General features: G+C 44.5%; 1 protein-coding gene across 8 annotated transcripts in view; it reads left to right on the top strand.

Annotated features, from left to right (window-relative positions):
* The first annotated feature begins 406 nt into the window (after positions 1 to 406).
* The window catches only part of LOC126284119 (cortactin-binding protein 2-like), a 36,745-nt gene continuing 26,750 nt past the window's right edge, over positions 407 to 10,401 (top strand). For 7 of the 8 annotated variants that reach the window (XM_049982807.1, XM_049982806.1, XM_049982810.1 and 4 more), the window contains exon 1: positions 426 to 650. The gene's annotated coding sequence lies outside the window, so the exon portion shown is untranslated. Of the gene's footprint in view, positions 651 to 10,401 lie in introns of all 8 variants that reach the window. The other variant, XM_049982802.1, reaches the window with a different exon arrangement.

Here is a 10,401-nt window from a genome sequence, read left to right as displayed (position 1 = left end):
GGATGGTGCTTCCTCGCGGAGTTTGTTGCTCTGGACATAACGGCAAGTCACTTGTCTCTCCACGCAAATTATTAGGATTTACGATGTCTGCCTCAAGCACATACCCTACATCATAAACAGCGGCTAGACCCATTATTTGTCCACCTAATCCCTTAAATTCGTCTTCGGACAGCCACAGCAGTTGCATCACAGCGTGCCCTGTGCCCATATAAGTTGTTAACATCTAAGTACATAATGTAACTAGAATCAAGGCATGCGCTGAATTCGACACCCATCCCCGGGTTATTAGACTTGTTGTGTCTGTGAACGCATTGACAAACTCCCCCATGGATTTTTTTTGAGCATTGCGTCCTAGGAGAACCCAGGTGCCGTGTAATAAAAGGCAGGGTCCAGAGAGTATGTGGTCATACATACAGCCGCCGGCGCCGAGCCGAGCGGAGGTGTCCTGCGCGCGCTCCTGCCACTATAGCTTTCGAGTCGGTTTTTTCGCGGGAAATTGCTACAACGGGAGCATCAGAACAGTGATAAACATCAATCATGTGCGTTGTGATACAGTGCTGTGAAATATCCCCAAGCTCAATTGGGAAAATAGTGCATTAACGTGACATCGTATCTGCACCGAGCTGGATTCGCATTGGACCTCACCAAAGGTATTTCACCTGCAAATAACAACCACGAAACACTGCTAACAAACATAGGAACAATTTACGATACTAACAATACTAATAACAGGCTGTAAAGTGCATAAAATAAATGAAGAGTAAGAAATCCTGCGTGTGACGAGTCAAGACCGTAACATATGGTAGGACTATTTTCTCTCTGGAACGGCCAAAAAATCCACCTAAACTGAATGTAAACTACAGAACAGTGAAGGGAAGCTTCTGTAAAAAGTACGGCTCATTAACTTCAATTTTGACGGAAATAGCAGGGAACATCTGGTAGGCCGCTTCTAACATATGTTTGCGTCTCCCACGAAATATACTAAATAGATTTGATTCAAACCAGCCTTCAAACAACTGGAACAATGAACGGAAGTGACTAACAGAAAGCTGAACCGAATTTAAATTCTAAATGAGTTTTTCTTTTTATATATAGTCGAGAGGTAAGGTCGACAAATTTACAAAGCTTCCTCCAGGTACCGAAGTATTTACCAAAGTTTACTGACCAGACAGTGTTTTTAGTTAGCTATTGGCTAGTGTACTTTTGCAGATAAGAAAATCGACTGGAATGTCCTGTCAGTATAGGACAAATTCAGACAATATGGAACTTTTTACACTAAATTTGCAATATAATGTCATCCTTGTCTCACACAGATTGTAGCAGTCATTGGGGTGCCTGCCTGGCCAGCTTCTGCAGCTTTCGCTTTCAGGTTTGTTTTTTGCTTGGGCCCTACACTGACAACCAGTCATTCCACCATGTCAAAGACTGGAACCAAGATTCACAGAAATAAAATTCCATGGTTGTAATTGATAGTGTAATTAATTTTGCTCACTGACATGTTTTGAATTCAAATTTAAAATAAAACCATGGTACCAGTCATTGTTTGGGTGTCAGACTGGAAAATTACAGTTTTAGGACACCCCAACCTTAATGTTATTTTCAACAAGTTCCTTCAGTTCCTACATAATCATGGATCAGTCCAGTATGATGTTGTTACTAGACTTAAGCTCCAAGCGATACAAGTCATGCTTTTAAGAGGAGCCTTCATGTTGGCCTTTGTGTTTGTCTCATTTAAAGGTATTTCTTGTATCAAAGACTGAAGCACTGCCAAAAACTTGTGCTTCTACCTTATCACTCAGTTAAAAAACACCATGCCACTTACAGACGTTAATAAAATCTTGGCATTTAAATTTCTGATCAAATAGAGAGCCAAATTCGTAAGTGTATGTTGCAATTACAGTGTCAGCATATATGCAGATCGGTAATGCATCACTTCAGATAAATAAAAATAACAATTTGTTCCGTTTATACGTAAGTAATACTTTAATAGTTCAGTTGTAATTTCTATTGTCAGGAAAGATACCCCTAAGCAAACATTGTCAACTTTTTTTCAAGAGATGTCTTCACTGTTTTCCACACTTGATTTTCCAAATTATACCTGTTGTTAAAAGCTTTGGCAAGTAAGGTAATTTGTTGATCTCCACTGAATCTTAAATTGTATTTTAAAACGGGCAAATAAGTAAAGCACTCATAAAATTAATAGTAAACAATATATAGGTCAGCTAGTCAAAGTTCCGAAACACACTAGAATTTAGGAATTTCTTAGCAGAGCTGTCACAGTTTTTTCTCGCTAGATTAGAAACTCTTCATTGTGTCCATGTGCAGATATCTAGAACATCCAATATAACGACTTATGAGGGCGCAGAACGAAAAACATTTTCATCCGTGTTTTGACACTTCGTTTTTTGCCAAATTCAGATATGGCGGACACCAGTGATCTCTGGCGGATACTCAATGATATGATCTTTGGCCAGCACGTGCTAGAGCCATCTATCGGTAGGTCCAGTGGTTGAACGTCCCTCATTTCGCTAGCTTTAGTCGCCTGCGCAGTACCAACCGGCGCTCGCCGGCGTTCACCCCGGCCGCACACTGCAGCGTGTCGCCTCTGACGCATCGCGCCGGCGCATTGCTCGCCTACACCTCCTCCTCTGTTGCCGGCTGCGTGGTGGCGCAACGCCCTTACGGCAATTGGTCTCCACCAAAAAACAGCAGCCCTGGATCGAGTGCGGCAACTTGGTGGTGCATGCACCACACCAACGTCGACTTAAGTTCCAAACGATACAAGTTCCTTCTGGAAGAGCCAACACCAACAACAAAGTGTCGCCGGTAGGTATGGCGTCTGGAGCTCGCGAGTACGCGGTTATGTCCCCCAGTCAAACAATCGCCGCGATAGATGACAAACACGTATCGCCAAGTGTCTTACAAACTAAAATATTTCCCCTTGCATTCCAATTAACGTCTGCTGAGGCAAAAGTAGATCTCCTAAAAGAGCAAAATAAAGACCTTCTGCGTGAATTACAGTGCTCAGCATCCAGTCAAGGACCTACGTATTGAGACGCTCAGTGAGCAGGTCAGTAAACTCGAGGAGGAAAACTCTAGACTCGCAGATAAATCAGGAGCTCAGGGGTCAGGTTAAGGAGATAACAGACAAAGCTACAGAACAGGCTCAACAACAAGCCAAAACCCTAATGTACGCTGCGGCCCTATCCACCGCCCCGAAAGAACACAGACGAATAGAGGTAGCCAAGGAAAAACAGGCAACCACCCTTTTCATTAAGTCTACAGCTAATCAAGACACAAAAGCAGTGAAACAAACACTGACGCAGCACATCAATCCCAGGCGTGACAATCTACATATAAAATCAACACGAAACACAAAAACAGCTGTTATAGGCGAGGCAGTCAAACAAGAAGACTGCCGCAAAATAATTGAGAAAGCTAGGGACATTGATAACATTGCCTGTGAAGAGCCTAGAAAGCGAAAGCCCTTAGACGCAATCTGCCGGGTGTCAGACACGGCCTCGGACAAAGAACTCCTAGAGTGCCTTTATGAACAAAATTTAAGTGACGACTTCTCGAAAGACGTCTTCGACAGCGAGGTTAAAATAAGATTTCGCACAGGTCCGAAGGGCAGAGGTTACAATCATCAGATCCTTGAAGTCTCACCGAAATTATACTGGTACCTAACGAAAAAGGGAAAATCTACATAGACTATCAGTCCCGAACCGTCAGGAACTACACACCTGTGAGCCAGTGCTACAACTGCTGTGACATTGGTCACACAACGAAAGGGTGCACTGAACAAGGCGCCATCTGGTCAAGGTGCGGCAAAAAGGGCCATAAACGCACGGAGTGCCAAGCTAAGGAGGATATTGACTGCATCCCCTGTTATAACAGGAACCTTGGTGCAACAAAAGCAAGGGTGGCGCCTGCCAGCTCCTAGACAGCGTAATCGACAGCACTGATTATGGCAACTAACTATCCGACCGGTGGGATACATACACCAATCCAAGCGCAGACGCACCCATACAGGTCACCCTCGACCATAAACCGTAATCACCACCGTGCTATAACTTGGCGTAAGAGGCAGAAACTACTCCCTGGCGACTACCCCAACTACGGACATATCCTACAATACGAACCTGGAAGACAGCCACTACGCTACCATCGAATTCATAGACGACCTTACTTTAACAGGACAGATACCATCAGACGCAGCCACACTAATCAAGAGACAAATCCTGCACTGGATAACATTCCACACGACACTAATGAACAGAATTGACGAACATGAAGACCCATTAATAGCAACAAGCACTGTATCCTCAGACAATCAAGACAACCATGACACACGTGACCAACCACAGCAACATCATAAAAGTGCGATGCCGAAGAGGCAAGGCTGTGTACATCTACTCCAGCGCGGCGCCGTACTTACGACACCAAAAAATCCGAGGAGCGCATAAAGCCTATCAGATTTGTACAAGGTGAGACTTTAAACCCCAAAGAAACAGACGTACTAGTCACCCAAACCAACAATACTGGCACACAGACGAAGGACCAAGACACTGACAACACCCAACACTCTGTACAAAACAAACGGAAGATATGTCACTCTGACACACCCTCAGAAGACGACGATGACATACGAGGGCTATCCACAAAGTACATTACGTTTTGAAATTAAAAATAAATAAAGTATTGGAAACATTTTTTATTATATACAGATGAAAGACACACTTAAATACTACTTTTCTACAAAGTTGCCATTTAAATTAAGGCACTTACCGTAGCGATGTACGAGCTTGGAAATTCCTTCGTCGTAAAATTCGGCCGCCTGCGCCTTAAACCACGTGGTTACCTCTTCTTGAAGCTGTGCGTCGTCATCAAAACGATGCATAGCCAACCACTTCTTCATTGCTGGGAATAAGTGGAAGTCGCTCGGTGCCAGGTCGGGACTGTACGTCGGATGAGGGAACAACTCCCACTTAAAAGATTCGAGGACTTCACGAGTGGCATTTGCCGTGTGGACCCGGGCGTTGTCGTGAATCAGCAAGATCTTTGAGCCCAACTTTCCCCTGCGCTTGTTTTGTATTCCTCTTCTGAGGTTGTGCAGAGTTTGGCAATACCTCTGAGAGTTTATTGTACTACCCCTTTCCAGGAAATCCACAGAAATCGCACCTTTTCTGTCCCAAAAGACAGTCGCCATCACCTTCCTTGCCGCCATTGTCTGCATGCATTTCTTGGGTTTTGGGGAGGAATTTGTGTGCCCTCACTGCATTGACTGCAATTTTGTCCCGCAGTTCACATGCTCAACCCATGTTTCGTCACCAGCACCGATCCCATCGAGTAATGAGTCGCCATCTTTCTCGTAAGCGTCCAAAAACGTTAACACTGCTGCCATTCGCTGATTTTTGTGAATCTCTGTCAAGATTTTTGGTATCCATCTTGCACAAAACTTATGGTAACCAAACTTTTCGGTAATGATTTCGTGCAACAGACTTCGTGAAATTTGTGGGAAACTCATAGAGAGTTCCGTTATTGTGAAATTACGGTCTTCACGGACCGCGGCACCGACTTTTTCGACAAGTTCGGCAGTCACTATGCTGTGTCTTCCACTTCGCTCTTCGTCGTGTACGTTCGTTCGGCCATTTTTAAATTTTATGACCCATTGACGCACTCCACCTTCAGTGATTATGTTGTCCCCATACACTTGACAAAGCTGCCGATAGATTTCTATATGTGTACAGTTTTTTGCAGCCAGAAACCTTAATACAGCACGCACTTCACACGTCGTGGCATTTTCAACTGACGCTGACATTTCAAACTGCCACAGTAACTCAACGGAGTACAGCACAAACCTCTCACTAGCGCGGCAGGATGCCGACTGAGCGGCGGAATGCCATGACACCAAGATGGCCGCGCTAGCCCCGCCCCTAACGGACACAAACGAAAACGTAATGTACTTTGTAGATAGCCCTCGTATACTGCTGCCCTTACGCCAATAAATGTAGCGTACATAATCATCAAACTAATAAGACCATCCCTGAGCAATCTGAAGCGCCACCCAAAAGAGCCAACATCACACGCGAGACAGAAAAACCCGAGGAGTCGAAAAAACTAATGCGTGTGGAAAAAGAAATAGCGTGTGACGACCATCTACGGGAACCACAGGCGCCTCCACCACGCAGTGCTACAAAAGTGCCCTCTACAGGCGACACCAATGCCCTCTCATCACCCAAGTCCTCGTCAGCAAGAGGAACACCGGCTGCTCCTCCTGCACAAACCGACAGCAGCACCAACATGGCACCCATCGCCGAGGGACAACGTGCAGCTGCCACTCTGCCACGACATCCCAAGACGGTGCAGACGCCACCAATAGCGAATTTAACTATAATAACGTAGACTTAAACCTAAAATTAAGTAGACTAGAGAAAAGGGAGCTTTTCGAAACAGCACAAAGGATGATCATTGGACTATATCACCCTTATGGCAACTCAGTCTGCTTTCGCACGACAGAGCAGACGGTCAGAATACTTTTGAAAACAGAAAATGTTCCCACGGACTCAGAAAGCCTGTTAGACATACTTTTTCAGGTATGCGCCGGCAGAGAGGAGAAATTCGATCTCGATAAGCTATATAAGGACCTACTTTGACTTCAGCCAAACCGGAAGCAAGTGCTACGTCCATGTAAGGCGTCCAGACTGAGGGTTGCTCAGCTGAGTGCTATGAGAAGCAGACGCGTCAGTCTGGAACTGCCACGGGTCCTGAGTGAGCTTAACTGCGACATTCTGTGTACACAGGAACCGTACACCAAACAAGGCCACATCACCAACATCCGCCCCCCCCCCCCCCCCCACACGCGGTGTCGATGTCGGGAAAGGCAGACTGCAAGGCATCAGTCATAATCCTAAATAAAGAGAGTCACCCAGTTCAAATCACGGAACTTTGCACTGAACATATTGCCACAGTGGAGATCACACACAGGGACGACACATAGGTCGTCGCATCGATATACGCTCAATACAGCCACTGCATAAATGTATATGCAAATATCACTAGACAAATTGCACAATACGCTGGCAACAGAAAACTATTAATCTGCGCATACATTAATGCAAAATCCACCCTATGGCACGTCAACAGAACTGACGACAGAGGACGAATAATCAATGGCATAATACATGAAAACGGACTGCACGTAATAAACGAGGAAGGACACCATGCACATTCATAGGGCATGATAGCCCCTCACCCAACATAGATATCATCCTTGTACACAACGCTGCGACCATCTACATACAAGACTTTACGGTATACGACCACATCACCATGAGTGACCATAACGTCATCACACTGACTTTACAGAGGACAGCACACAACAACACAGAACCACAACCCCGAAGACTGCTTTTTCATAAGACAGACTGTGATACAGTAAGACGCAAGATACAACAACAATCACTGCAGAGCATGACTGGCAGTGTAGACTATAGAGCTCACATGCTCACAGAAATCATTAAACATATACAGAACACCTACACACCCACATCACGCATAACAAAACAGCAGATCATCCCCTGGACTGCACATCTAACACAACTCAAACAAGACACCAGACGCAGACGTGGACTTTAGCAAAGGGCAATCTCGGACAGAGAAAGACAATTACCACTACACGAATACCGGCTTGCCAAGGACAGATACAAACAAGAAGTAAGTAAGACTAGAAAGGACCAATGGAATGACCACGTAGCAAGACAAACACAACTAAATATGTGGGCGGAACCATACAAGATCGTGACCGAAAAAATCAAGAGCCCACTAGTTCTGGGAACGCTATGACCGGATGACGGGGTGATGACGAAAGGCTGGAGAAGCACAACAGAGTACTTGCTGGACAAACTTCTGATGACGACATCGCGACTACAGACACACCAGAACAAGCCGCATTGACACGTGAACTCAAAATAGTTTACACCACACCAACCGTCACCTGTCCATTTGCGTAGGAAGAGGTGGCGATAGCAATCTCAGAACTCAAAAATAAGGAAGCTCCTGGACAAGACTCCACTCTGAGGTACTAAAACAAATTGCACCGTAGATCAGCCCATACCTTACAACACTGCTGAACGACGCATTAAGGCTAGGCCGCGTGCCTGCAGCGTGGAAAGCCTCTAAGGCGGTCATCATCAAGAAAGCACCAGACAAAGACCCCTCAGAATCCAAATAATACAGACCCATATGTCTCATCAATACACCCGTGAAAACACAGGAAAAACTACATCGCAAAAGACTCCAAACACACCGTACACTTAGGGGATTGACACCACACCAATATGGCTTTCTGGTCAATCGATGACGCAATCAACAGAGAACTACAAATCGTACATAATACACCTGCAAAATACACACTAGCCATCATGATAAACCTTTTGGGTGCATTTGATAATCTATGGTGGCCGGCCCTCTTTAAGAGGCTCAGACACCTGCAGGTACCGGAATCACTGTACAACAGTCTCGTTGACTACTGCAGGGACAGAACAGTCGCTTGGCATATGGACGACCAGAAAGTAATCAAACGCATTAGAAAAGATTGCCCACAAGGGTCGATCTGCGGCCCCATCTTCTGGGATATAATGATAGAACCGCTCCTACAATTACTTGAGCACAGTGGAGGGAGATGACTCAAGATCGTCAGCTTTCTCTCTCGCATCACATCATGGTGACAACCTCTGATGGCACGGATATGAACTAAGGCAGTTGCAGTCCAAACGAACACACGCTTGAAACTGTTTAAATAAGAAAGACAAGTCGATTTTGCCCACCATTTTCCTAGGTGTAACGCATTATCATGTTGGAATTTGAACTTACCGCCATTTCCTGGGGGGGGGGAGGGCGTAGGTTACTGGAGGTAGCCCAATCGACCTTCTTCCCGCCAAATTCAAACTTCCCGCCAAAATCCGCCATCTTGGATGATGTCACGGTGGCTGTCTCTGGTGGCGACGATATCAACTAAGGCAGTTGGGGTCTAGAGCTCGTGGTGAACACACAAGCTTGTAACTGACTAAATAATAAAGACATGTCCATTTTTTCCTGCCATTTTTCTTGGTGTGACGCATTATCCTGTTGGAGTTTGAAATTCACGCCATTTTTCTGGGCGAGGGGGGCGTGGCACTTCACCGCCAAAATTCAAACGTCCCGCCAAAATCCGCCATCTTGAATGACGTCACAGCCGCTATATTTGATAACGTCATCGCCGCCATCTTGGATAACGGTACTTTGCGCTAGAAACCCTGTTGTCTCAATACTCACACCTCTAGGCAAGAATATTACATAATCACAACAGACAGCATAGAAGAAACGATGGTCAAGAGCATTAGACTATCAAGGAGCAATAATAACGAATTCATAGTAGGAACATTGAACGTACAAACGCTGAGAACAATAGAGAGAGAAGAAGAGCTCAACAATGCATTAAAAGAAATAGAATTTGATATACTCGGACTATGCGAAGTAAGAAAAACAGGGGAAGCCATCATAGAGAAATCAAACGGCGACCTGCCGTATTATAAGGGATCATCCCCAGGACAAAGAGGGATACGCTTCATCAGTCATAAAATACCAACCATACGAATATACACCCCAACAGAAACGAGTACCGATGAAGAATTATAACATTTCTACGAGAAACTGGATGACACCTTAGAGAGATATCAATCAGCAATAAACCTAATAATTGGAGATTTCAACAGCATAGTCGGGCCCCACAGAAACGATGACGAAGAACCACACGGCCTTGTAACAAGGAACAGTAGGGGAGAAACAATGGTACAATTCGCTCAAGAACGCAAACTGCAAATACCCAATACGTTCTTCAGGAAAAATCAAATCCAAAGATGGACTTCGCGCAAGACGAAAAACGAAATAGATTACATTCTAACGCACTAACAAAACTTAATAAATAATCCAAGTAATATCACAACTAAAATTTAGCACAGACCATAGAATGGTCAGGGCAAAAATAAAAATTTCAAAAAACGAAGCAAAGTAGGAAAAGCAAGCAAACCAGGAGTAGAAAAACTGAACACAGACAACTTTAAACAAGAACTACAGAAGCAACTACAACAAGCAAATATCAATAGCAAACAAAGTACTCAAGAAATGTATAACGCACTAGAAAAATGCATGTACCGTGCTCAAAAGGACCCAAGGAAAGACGAGAAAATGAAGAAAAATCAAAGCAAATTAAGCTACAATACCATAAAACTAATCGATAATGTTAAAAACTAGAGATATGTCAGACAGGAAAAAGAAGAATACGCAAAACTAGACAAAATAACGAAAAGGGAAATATTGAAAGATATCAGCGAGCACCGAACAGCAACGAGACAAATACTA

This window comes from Schistocerca gregaria, chromosome 8 (genome assembly GCF_023897955.1).
Source record: "Schistocerca gregaria isolate iqSchGreg1 chromosome 8, iqSchGreg1.2, whole genome shotgun sequence".
Taxonomy (NCBI): Eukaryota; Metazoa; Arthropoda; class Insecta; order Orthoptera; family Acrididae; genus Schistocerca; species Schistocerca gregaria.
The sequence above is the reverse complement of the archived record's forward strand: the minus strand, read 5'-3'. Positions and strand labels throughout refer to the sequence as shown.